Source organism: Acipenser ruthenus, chromosome 4 (genome assembly GCF_902713425.1).
Source record: "Acipenser ruthenus chromosome 4, fAciRut3.2 maternal haplotype, whole genome shotgun sequence".
Classification (NCBI taxonomy): domain Eukaryota; kingdom Metazoa; phylum Chordata; class Actinopteri; order Acipenseriformes; family Acipenseridae; genus Acipenser; species Acipenser ruthenus.
The window spans coordinates 62,707,461-62,719,608 of NC_081192.1; the positions used below are offsets into that span (position 1 = coordinate 62,707,461).

The window sequence follows — 12,148 nt, forward strand, 5'->3', positions numbered from 1 at the left end:
ATATATTGTTTGTGATGTGCAGTATGAAATAAAACAAACAGTAATTCTAAGTGCCTTTGTATATTGCAGCTAAGGCATGCACAGTTAGACAGTAAAAATGGATAGCCAACTCCAGGACCGCGATCTATCCGAATCCACAGTATAGCGAGGGACGACATAACGAGGGGTGGGTGTAGTATGCCTGATCCTGTTGCAACTTACATAATATGAAAGGAAATTGTGTGGCCTTTCATTTGATATGTTACATGCATGCAGTACATATCAATGAATGTTTCAGTTCCATGTTTTTATGCCATATAACATGGTTTTAAAATGATTCTTTTAAATGGTTTTAAAGACGTTGACTTATAAATCTATGTTGAAAATATTAAATATTGGCTTACAGAGTATGATAAGACTTTTTCAAGGAAGTCTGTCTCCATATACTGCAGCTACAGTAAGACTGCCCTGGAGAAATAAACACACTGTTCTGCTTTTTGATATAACATACAATAGAAGGGTGTTGTCTAATAAAAGTTATGTTTATTTCTCTGCTGGCTATCCTACTGTACACAATAATACATCATGGCTTAGTTTCAATGGTATAGATCTATTAGCCAACATACAGTATCTATTTGCTAAAATCCCAGACTACTGTCTGAAATCTCACCTGTTTGAATGTGCTTTGGGAATTGTCTCTTTCCATACTGTAGCAAACTTAATTCAATACCACAACCCCCTTCATACATCTTCTAAATAATTCTCAGCAGGTGTCATGTTGCATATAGTACAGCTTATAATAAAGCTCAAGTTATATAGCGAACATAATAGACCTGTACAGTACATTGTTAAAGACCCAACTGCACAGTATCTCCAGATTTCTTTTAAGCATTGTTTGAGGATAATGAGCTTATCCTAGTTTTTCTGGCTCCACAGCCTGTTGCCATTGCTCAACAACTTGAAAAGCAAATTCTGCAAACAGTACGTTTTTAAAAGCTAATTTGGGTGTACTTGCTGCTGAATGCTACTGAAAAACTACAAAATGTAAAATCCACAGAAAATCCAGTCAACATCAACCTTTTGTGGTCAGCGTACTGTACACCAATCTATTTATAGTGTCAAAGAGAGTTTGTTCCCAGCCAAGTTATTTGTAGTCGTTGTAGACCTACAGGTATGTCAGTGCTGTGTCTCTCTGGTTTTAAGCTGTATGCCTGGTTTTATTTACTGAATACAGAAACATGTTTAAGCAACACTCAAACTCCGAAATGGTCGTACTGTACTGATGTTATAGATCAAGTTTAAAAGGGCAGACAAAGTATGAGGAGCCAGCCTTAGAATCTACTGGGGCAAATGTCATTGGAATCTCAAAGGATTTGTCTACAGAAGGAGTCAATAAAAGCACCAGTTTGGGGGAATAAAAACAAAAACAAACATACATACATACAGATATGTCCTTTAGTTTTGCATCCCCCTATAGAATTAACTAATTTAGCTTCATAAAGTCGAATGAAGCCTGGTGAACATCTTGAATTACATACTGCTTTGTACTGTAGTTTTCCATGTACTTAACGAAAAACTGAAATTAAAAAATGTAACATTTTGAATCTATCATGAAATACTGTACTACTACTACAGTATGGCTTCTGGTAGAATTTTGCGATAGTTTCTTTGATTACATGATGTTAAATTAAAAGTCTAAATTATGTTTATAGTTTATTTTTTATTATTTCTCAATCCTAAAATTCTAGGTGATGCAAAACTTTTGTCCATAGCTGTACAGTTTGTGCCTGTGACGGTTCTCAAGTTCAGCATTAGTGACACACTCTGGTAGATGGCTACCCTCTTCAATCAATGAGATGCACTTTAAACACAGCTATAGGGTTGGGAAACACTGCTTGACAGGTCCAGTGTCAGTATTCACGTTTAGACAGACAGGAAATGTTCAGACTAGGCGTTCCTTTCAAATGTGTACTGTTTTAAACTTAGATTTCCTCTTTCAGCCAGCCCAGCAGGAAGATGTAAAGATTTCTATTTACAGCAGACTGACAAAAATATGACCACAAAAAGCTGTACTTATGATACAGTATCTGTCAGAGCTACTCTACAGTACATACAGTAATCGTAGTGATAAATTGTTTATTTTCCACTTGCCAAAAGTATTAAGGTACTTGAAGGAACAACTCATAATTCAAGGTTTTGGATAGTGCCTTCTTCAGTAGTATGCTGAAAGTGGCATTAGCCGAAATATTTGTCTACTTGGACTTTTTGACTTCTTCAAAGTTAAGGATGACTTAAAGAATTACTCTATTTGCTAAAAGAACATTAAAAATGATAAGACCTGAATGATCACCGACATTTAAGACACACTGTAAGAAAACAAATATTTGCCAGGTTCAGTAAAAAGAATGTCAAAAAATCAATTATTTCTGAGCAATATGCAGTGACATGCTTTGTAAGTACAGTATACATTTTCCATTTTATTATGCTCCAGTATTTACACAGACACGAGAGAAGTTTTCTCAATCTCAGTAATTTGACTACTGTACATTTTTTAATACTTGAAATAATTTTGGTAAAGAAATTACAAATTCAACCAAATAATTTACAAATGCACGGTATATTAAACCCTCGTAGTGGGTGTATTTAATACTAAACCTCAGAGAACAAACGTATTGTCCATACTGAACACCTACACAAACAATGTACTGTACACTGTACTGGAGCACAGGCCAGCGCTCTGATCCTACAGTAACAAGCTGGCTTTTTATTTTGCACAGGCATTGAGTAGGACAGCAGCCATCTTTTAATCTGAAAAGCTCCACTAGCAAATTCCAATAATGACACCGAAGTACTGCAAGTCACGCATGACAAGCTGTGCAAAAACAATTAACCTGCTAAACTCCCCTCCATCAAGTCACCAGCCCTTTACTTTGAGCCCTTTCATCATTTGAAAACGGTCTTCAACCAGAGGAGGGAACCTGTCAAACTCCTGCGTCAAAGCCAAGTGCAATTCATACAGTACAAGGATGTGAATTTTCCCCATGGCCTGTCATGCACTGTACTGTACCTTTTAAACTACAGCTGTGTTACAGTCGCGCAGGCACACGTATCTCCTGAAGAGTCACATGAAACCTTTCAAAAACCTTTCAAAATACAACTGGAGGGGGTGGGGGTGGGGTAGTTCATCCCTACAACACCACAATAGGAAGTGCAACACTGCAGTATACTGTATATTGCACTTCAGTATTTTCAGATTGTAATTTATGTTTTCCCACTTACCCCTAAAATGTAAAATTATCCTCATTACAAAGAATAGGCTATATTTTACAGCACAGTAAAATGCAGATGCCTGTTCTCTGCCTAAGATTTGTAATTATTTTTTTGCATTAACAGTGCTTTTAGAAATTTGGACAGTTAGATACCTGGTGAAAAGAAATGGCTATGAACCATATTTTAAACATTTACCACTCTGATCCACAGCCCTGATAAAGACGGCATGTTCCTTATTCACATAAACCAAATAAGTAACAGCACTTGAAAGCTAAATCAAATATTCAGAAACATGTACTGTAAGTATAGCACAGCTGACAAACCAAGACTATTAGCATGCCTAAAGAATGAGTATGAAAAAAACACACTAAACAAGCCAATCTGATGGATACAAATGTGTCTAATCATTGTAATTAAGCCAAATATGTGCATGAAAAATGAAACACTCAACTAATAAACCTGTGATAATCTGCCGATACTGAACGTGACTTTAAATACACTCCATAAAGGATACAGCTTAGCTCTGTTTATCTCCAAGCTACTGTAGGGAAGGTTCTGGATAATATAACACAGGTTTTTACAGTGCATGAATACGCATTCCAGACAAGGTGTAGTGTACAGTAGTACAGTATGTGCAGTGCAATCAAGTACAGTAAGGAATTCCCACTCAGTGTGATCATGCCATCTGGTTACCACAGCTGGCACCTTGCAGTAAGGCAATCCATTTAACAGGCAACATCACCTTTTTACTGTGAACACCCTGCAGTACAGTAGTAGACCTCATACCAAACTGTTTTTTGGCAGCAAGGACCTGTTCTCCCTCAGGGGATCAAACATAGGAACTGCCCAGCCATAGTACTTCTTCACAGGGTGTGCTTTTTAAGCACAATTCACTCACATGCTTCAGATCACAAGCTTTCAAGAAAATACCAATTTACAACTGCTGCTGGTTACAGTACAGTACAGTACAAAGGCTCACAGCCATAATGCATGCAAAATGTGATTCCAACAGCCTTTAGTGTAGTTTTGTATAAACATTCTTGAAAACTACAGTATGCCTTTATTAATGTAATGTAGGTGAACACAAGCAAATTCATATCAGTAAGGTTGGACATCTGCTGAAATATTTTTTAGGCTACACAGCATTATGATGCAAAAAAAAAAACATTACTTCAACAGTATCTTTACAAGAAACACAGCAGTTAATAAATATTAATCAGAATAACAGAAACACACTTAAACTGTAAACTGACACCAATTGGATACTAGAACAAGCCTTCACTAGTACTAGTGCTTTTTTACTCTCTATGGTACTGTAGTACTCATTACAATTCACCCAGACATTTACTAAATAATGTAGTCTAAATGTTGACATGTTCAGTTGGATTAATGACCCATTTGTTTTGTGGAGCAACCTTTAAATGTCAAATAATTCTCCCCTATTTAGTTCATTCACAGTGCTTTTTCTTGTGGTTTCTAAAACGTAAAATGTGCTGCAGCTGACATACATTCTTATTCTGTAGGGACTGTACAGTGCCACAGGGGTAAACTGACAGTACAAATATAACAGTACTGTGAATTACTGACAGAATATATATTGTGGGTTCAATCTTGGCTAAAGATGCAAAAACAAATAAGCAGAGTGCTACTGTAATGAACACAAAAAAAGAAGCAATTAAAAAAAAAAAAGTAAACTTTACTTTCTTTTTCCAAACTAAAGTGTCTGCGTTTGACCTTTTCTTGGGCCATAATGTGTATTTCATTACTTTTCTTGAAAGTCCTATGGCAATTAATTTGAGCAACATCCACTTATCAGCATCCTATTAAATGATATGCACTTGAACATGCCTTTATAAAAGTATATGAAAATGAAAAGGTGAATGTTAAGCTTTAACGACAGATAATTGCAAGTTATCGTTCATGTTGGGATTACCACATCCTCCTTGATTTTCCCACCAGGTGCTTTGTAACATTTTCACATGGAAACCCACTGCCTAATCGATTGTCCCTTGTTCTACATTAACAAGCACTGCCCTCGGTGACATTGGCAGTCCAAGACCTTAATGAGCCTTTTATCTGGCACTGCAGGGTTTCTCTTCCCACTGTTCCCCAGCACAAATATTCCATGTGAAGTGAAGCCTGCCACTTGAGAGCAGAGAAAGCTTCCACTGTAATGCAAGGACAAAAGTTGTTGTTTCAGACCAACCGGGTTACTCAAGCATCTGCTAATAAGCCATTCAGTGGTTCCATGCTAATTGTCAAACTGGATTTGTTATGTGCATTATGTAAACTGTCTGCCACTAGGAACATTACATGAAATACACAACAACAACAACAAAAACTTCTCACTGTCTGTGGAAATAATACATTTTGTACAGAAACCTTATTGTAGCTTTCAGAATTGAACATTATTTCAGAAGAAAAAGAATCAGGTGATAATCAATAAAATACCACAGTATCTGCGTTTCTTGGACACACAGTAGTTAGTGTCAGGTACCGGTAGTCAAAATAATAAAAAGGCCAACATACATGAGGTATACTGCACATTATAATGGAGGACTATATTTTGTAGAATGTTCATTTTAGAGTGCTTATGTGGAAGGATACAAAATAAAAGTAAAACCAACTAAATATACCCAAACAATCTACGATGCCTGGTAAAGCTTACGTGACATTATACAGAAACACTTTAAAAAATAAGCTTTCCTATTAATAAAAAGCCATTTTTTTACACATTTTTAGATTCTGATTCAAAGCTGGACTGATGTTATACTTTCCAAACTAAGCTCTGCTACTGTATTTCCATATGGGTACTGTGTGTGCAATTATGATTTTAAATCTTAAATATAAAATTAATTCTAATCTTTCACAGTGGATAGTTGTGGAATAGTTGGAAAGGATTATATCTCAATAGTACCCAAGATAAGTGGTGGTTACAGATGTTGATATTTTATTGACATGTTTATCCTGTCAGCAAGATGCTGGTAGTCTTGGAATGTTCTGGTCTTCATACTACAACAGATGTCCTCTAAATGGCAATTGAACCAATAGCACCAGCGTCAACATCTAATACCACACCATGTATGTATTACAGTAAATGCCATCTTGCAGGTGCCAGTATTTCAGTATAAAATCAACACGGTAAAGGAGGTGCTCATTTTTGTGCTACTCAGGGCCATATTCACAAAGCATTTGACACCATTGTAAGTTTTCACCTATTTTGATGACGAATAACTAAGGTCCATGTAAAGACTACTTACCCCCCATTCACACACGAGTGTTAGAAGCAAAAGATTCGCTTATGGTACCAGATCGGATAGATTGGAGACCCGTGTGAATGCTCCTCAAACGACCTCAGTTCGCTTAAAACGATCAGACCCGAGATCAGAAAAATAGGTGGTCTCGGCCCGTTTGGCAATCGACCTGGCGTGGATCATTTCTTTTTTCCCCGTGTGAATGCTGATCTGTCTGGGAGTGGATTGATTGCAATTGCTTCGGTGTGTTTGTTGCTCGCCATTATATAAACATATCCCAAAATACACTGTGGATAAACATCAGCTGGGCTTTCGATGTGAGCTGAGCCCGTTTGAAATTCCAGTGAGAATGGTAAATGATCTTGTGCCAATAACGGAAGGCAAATGATCCATCAGACAAACTAGGCTTGTTTCCCTGGGCTGTCCTGTCTGAACACTCCTCGACCTGAGCTCGGAGCGTTCTCAAACAATCTGATCCTGGGTCATTTGCAATCGCTGCCGCATGAATGGGGCCTTAAAGGCCCCCTGAAGCTTTTTAATATCAACACTTGTGTTAACTTAGCATGGTGGTACAGTATATGCTTTTTTGAATATGGATCTTAAAATATAATGGAGTTCTGACTGTACAAAACTACAATATAATACTTGTGGCTCACAAGTTGGCTTCCAAATCCTACAAGTATTGCAACGTGTTCGGGCTTAGTCTCAATTTTGGTTTTGCTCTCTAGCTCTCATCAGTTGAAAATATTATGCTGTACATCAGACACTGTGTCTCCACAGGGATTCACAGGGAGCTTTGGCCAATAATTCAGAGAAGCTCTTCAGCTCTCATTTACTGAACTGTAAATCCTGCCAGGCTAAGCCCTGAATCATCCTTTCTTCACACCCTGACCCCTGACCTGCTTGTTTCATCACTCTCACAGTGGATCACAGCCCCGCTGAACTCGCACATAACCTTCAGAATGCTCTTTTTAATATGGTACTATATTGTAGGTAGAACATTTTAACAATTTAAACCTTTAGTTTGACTGGTTCAGGTTTTTGTAAATTGTACCAACTGACTATACTGTAGATCGTTTTTTATATTTATTTTTATTGTATTAAAAAAAAAAAACATAACTGTGGACATAGTATTACAGTTAACAGTTAATAGCTAACAGCATACAGGTCCAGTCAACTACTGTATTGCCTGTCAAATTTGACACATATGTACTGCGGCAACAGAGTAGTTCTATATAGTAATTCTTGGTGTATTGAACATACAATACAGTTTATAACAAAACTCATTACTGTTAATGCCTGCTGTGTTGTACAGTATAGATCACTGTCATATCTTTTTCAACAAAGCTGCAAATACGAAAGTTAAAGGGCAAGATTATACAGTAACACGTCCTTATGATTCGCAACAGGTTAGACATAAGCTCTCAGGTACTTATTGGATAACTATCCATCAGCCCTAAGCCCTAAATATAAATAATACATCATTTTGAATGGTATTTTATCTCAAATGTAAAAAAATACAGTATTTCTATCTGTTCAAAAACATTTAGTGATCGGCATCAATGGAGCATGTCAGTAAGATTTCTTGCAGATTAAAAAACCTGCAAAGATCCAAGACAGTGCATTAACTACAGACAAGGGTTATTCAAACAACCCATATCATACGGAAAGAGGTGATAACAAATGAATCACGATCATTATTATTATTATTATTATTATTATTATTATTATTATTATTATTATTATTATTATTATTATTATTATTATTAACCATTCCAGGTTTTAATACATGCTTGAGTAGCCACAGTGTATAGGTAACAAGCTTAGGTGTGTCTTATTAAACTCATAGCAAAAGCAGGATTGGATCAAACAGCTATACATCGTTACTGTAGTCTCTGCCTTTTTTGACCTTTGAAAAGGTTGTGGAAAATGATCTACTGCGGAATGCAGTTTGCAGAACACATTAGAGATTCTTCATGTGACTGAAGCAGAGCAAAAGAATGTTAAGAATTTATATTTAAGAACAAGAATAGTCAAAAGCATCAAAGGTCATTAAAAAAATCAAAAGTAACCTTCCTGACATAGTATTTAAATCTTGCAGGGACAACTCAAGTTTAAAGAGTACTACAGTATGTTTTGTTGTCCCACGGTGATGAAGGAGGAGTTTTCCATTCACAGCAAAAACAGAAAAACAGAAAGCAAGCAATTTCAACATTTACTGTAAATATCTTAAAATGCCTTACAAAACAAGGAAATAAATAAAACCTTTTTGGGAGCTGCTGTTAGCTTAAGATGTATTATTCTTAAGCTTCTTAAAAACATCCTTATAAAATCCAGTTAGAAAGGCAATTTCAGTGACAAATGAAATTTTCCAGTGACAAATTTAATTTTTAAACATTTTCCAGTCCCCAATAATTCCAACCCTATAATTTCCACTGGCAGAGAGGAGATGTTCTGAAAAGCTAAGCAGAAATCCATCTCCCCAAGCCCACAGTCTTTTTTTCCCTAAAATATAAAATTGTGTTTCTCAAATGCCAACCCAACTGCTGCGAGAAGCTTTCTTAAATCATTTAAACTTTAGTTTTGACACCATGCCTTACAACTTGTGGGGTAATCTCCTTATTGTACTTATATTGCCTTTAAAAAAAGTGTACATCACAATTAAACCAGGTGACATTTTTCCCCATTTCTAAATAGTCAGCTGTGCCTGGTAAAAACAGTTAATGTGCAAATTGCTGTTAGCCCACAAGTACCATATGTACTGTACAAATATAAGACAAATTACTCTGATGTACCACAGAGCAAATGAATGAAATGGTAAGACAGCAATGCCACAATCTGGCAACACCTCCTTTGCTATTTTCCTCCTGGAAAATAGCAAACTTAATTCCGATCCACAAAAAGGGAGACAAAACCGAACCAGGTAACTACAGACCAATAAGCCTGACTTCTATTATATGTAAACTTATGGAAACTATAATAAGATCCAAAATGGAAAATTACCTATATGGTAACAATATCCTGGGAGACAGTCAGCATGGTTTTAGGAAAGGGAGATCGTGTCTAACTAACCTACTTGACTTTTTTGAGGATGCAACATTGAAAATGGATAACTGCAAAGCATACAACATGGTTTATTTAGATTTCCAGAAAGCTTTTGATAAAGTCCCACATAAAAGATTAATTCTCAAACTGAACGCAGTAGGGATTCAAGGAAATGCATGCACATGGATTAGGGAGTGGTTAACAGGTAGAAAACAGAAAGTACTGATTAGAGGAAAAACCTCAAAATGGAGTGAGGTAACCAGTGGTGTATCACAGGGATCAGTATTAGGTCCTCTGCTATTCCTAATCTACATTAATGATTTAGATTCTGGTATAGTAAGCAAACTTGTTAAATTGAAGAAGGGAACTATGAAAAAGACCTAGGAGTTTATGTTGACTCAGAAATGTCTTCATCTAGACAATGTGGGGAAGCTATAAAAAAGGCCAACAAGATGCTCGGATATATTGTGAGAAGTGTTGAATGTAAATCAAGGAAATAATGTTAAAACTCTACAATGCATTAGTAAGACCTCACCTAGAATATTGTGTTCAGTTCTGGTCACCTCGTTACAAAAAGGATATTGCTGCTCTAGAAAGAGTGCAAAGAAGAGCAACCAGAATTATCCCGAGTTTAAAAGGCATGTTCTATGCACACAGGCTAAAAGAATTGAATCTATTCAGTGTCGAACAAAGAAGACTACGCGGCGATCTGATTCAAACATTCAAAATCCTAAAAGGTATAGACAATGTCAACCCAGGGGACTTCTTTGACCTGAAACAAGAAACAAGGACCAGGGGTCACAAATGGAGATTAGATAAAGGGGCATTCAGAACAGAAAATAGGCACTTTTTTACACAGAGAATTGTGAGGGTCTGGAACCAACTCCCCAGTAAAGTTGTTGAAGCTGACACCCTGGGATCCTTCAAGAAGCTGCTTGATGAGATTTTGGGATCAATAAACTACTAACAACCAAACGAGCAAGATGGGCTGAATGGCCTCCTCTCGTTTGTAAACTTTCTTATGTTCTTCTTAACCCAGCTCAGTTTTACCTACTACTGACGGTCACCTTGCATGAAAGCATTCAAAAGCAAATGCAGATTTCCTGGGAGGAATAAAACTGTTGCAGTATAAAACAAAAAGGAAATTTGGCTGCAGGAAGAATCAGTTATTATTTGGAGGATTCTTTTTTTTTTTTTTGTACTATTAAAAATATTGTTTTTCTCTGAAAATGTGCCTTTTCCATTGAATTTAGCCCAATAAGTCAAAACAGTACCCACGTACTGCATACATATAGTAGACACACAACAAACTGTAAAACATTTACTGCTGTGCAAGGCTGAAATATGTTACATAACAGAGAAGCTGCCGATGCCCCAGAGGCAAAGCAAAAGGCTTGGAAAAATAGAAACAGCTTTAAAGTGCATTCTAGCACAGCACAACCAGCAGCCCTGCTCTACCAAATCCTTGAATTATTCAAGCCCAAAAAGCTCAAGACTTGTTGTTATAAATCTCACAATATGAAAACATGGGCCGTAAAGTTACCGAGTACATATTTTATTATGGTAGGTGGCTATGTTTTCCTGTGGAAATTGATACCCCCAAATCCATTCAACTGTACAATATTTCCTTAGTAAAAATGTAATGCTATGCAGTAAAATATTATGTGTGTGTTACAGCACATTTCAAAGGTTAATATTGTTAAGTGCACTGCTCTGGATTAATTTAGTACTGCCAAAAACCTCTGGTATAGTTAAAAATAAAAACGGACAATCCCATATTGAAAATACAGGAAAATGAGAGGCAGGCAATCGTCTAGTTCAGCTTCTCAAAGGGTCCCAAGCCATTATCCTCAGATTCTCAAACTGTCCTGCTTATGTGCTCAGTTTATATTAGATATTTCTCAAATGATATGCTGACTGACTATCTGAAAGAGTGCAGTGCTGTTACAGAATGTCTTCTACGAAGGAGGTTTATGTCAGGTGGGAGTAATTGAAATGTAGAATGTTTAGCCTAAGAATTGTAGTACTTTTTTTTGGCCCATATGGCAATGCAGATACTGTCCTGCAGCTCCAACAGCTTACAAGTCAAAGCCCAGTGAAGCAATGCAAGATGATCTCTGGGAATAAATCCCATGGAAAATGGCATCCTTCCCAGCATGGTTCTGTAGGTTTTTAAATTATACCAGTAATGCTTTCTACTGTATTTGACAGTCCTGCAAAAAAAAATAAAAAATAATAATAATCTTTCAGTCCCTTTGGTGACCAGCTAATACTGGCTTCACTGCAGGTGGCTGGGCTCATACCACAAGGTCTACTGTATGCAATTAAGCAAAAATTGAAAAGGGGCACATTAAGCTTGTATGTGTTACGTGGAAGGCAGGGGGTAGCGGTATGGAATCAACTGGCTTCCACAAAGTTACTCCTTTTTGTGATCACTGCAAATGTAAAATACATGCTTTGTGTTGCATCCTGCATCCGGTCATATCTTCACCAAGTGTGGCTTTATGAGATCCCAATGAAATAGCACAGGTCAGGGACATGCAATTAAAAGGTCACATTTCCTGCTGCACAAGCCCATTATGAGTCAGCGACCACGTTAA

General features: G+C 36.8%; 1 protein-coding gene across 1 annotated transcript in view; it reads right to left on the reverse strand.

Annotated features, from left to right (window-relative positions):
- LOC117400369 (PH domain leucine-rich repeat-containing protein phosphatase 1-like) overlaps nt 1-12,148 on the reverse strand; it is a 143,358-nt gene that overhangs the window by 87,665 nt on the left and 43,545 nt on the right. The window lies entirely within an intron of this gene.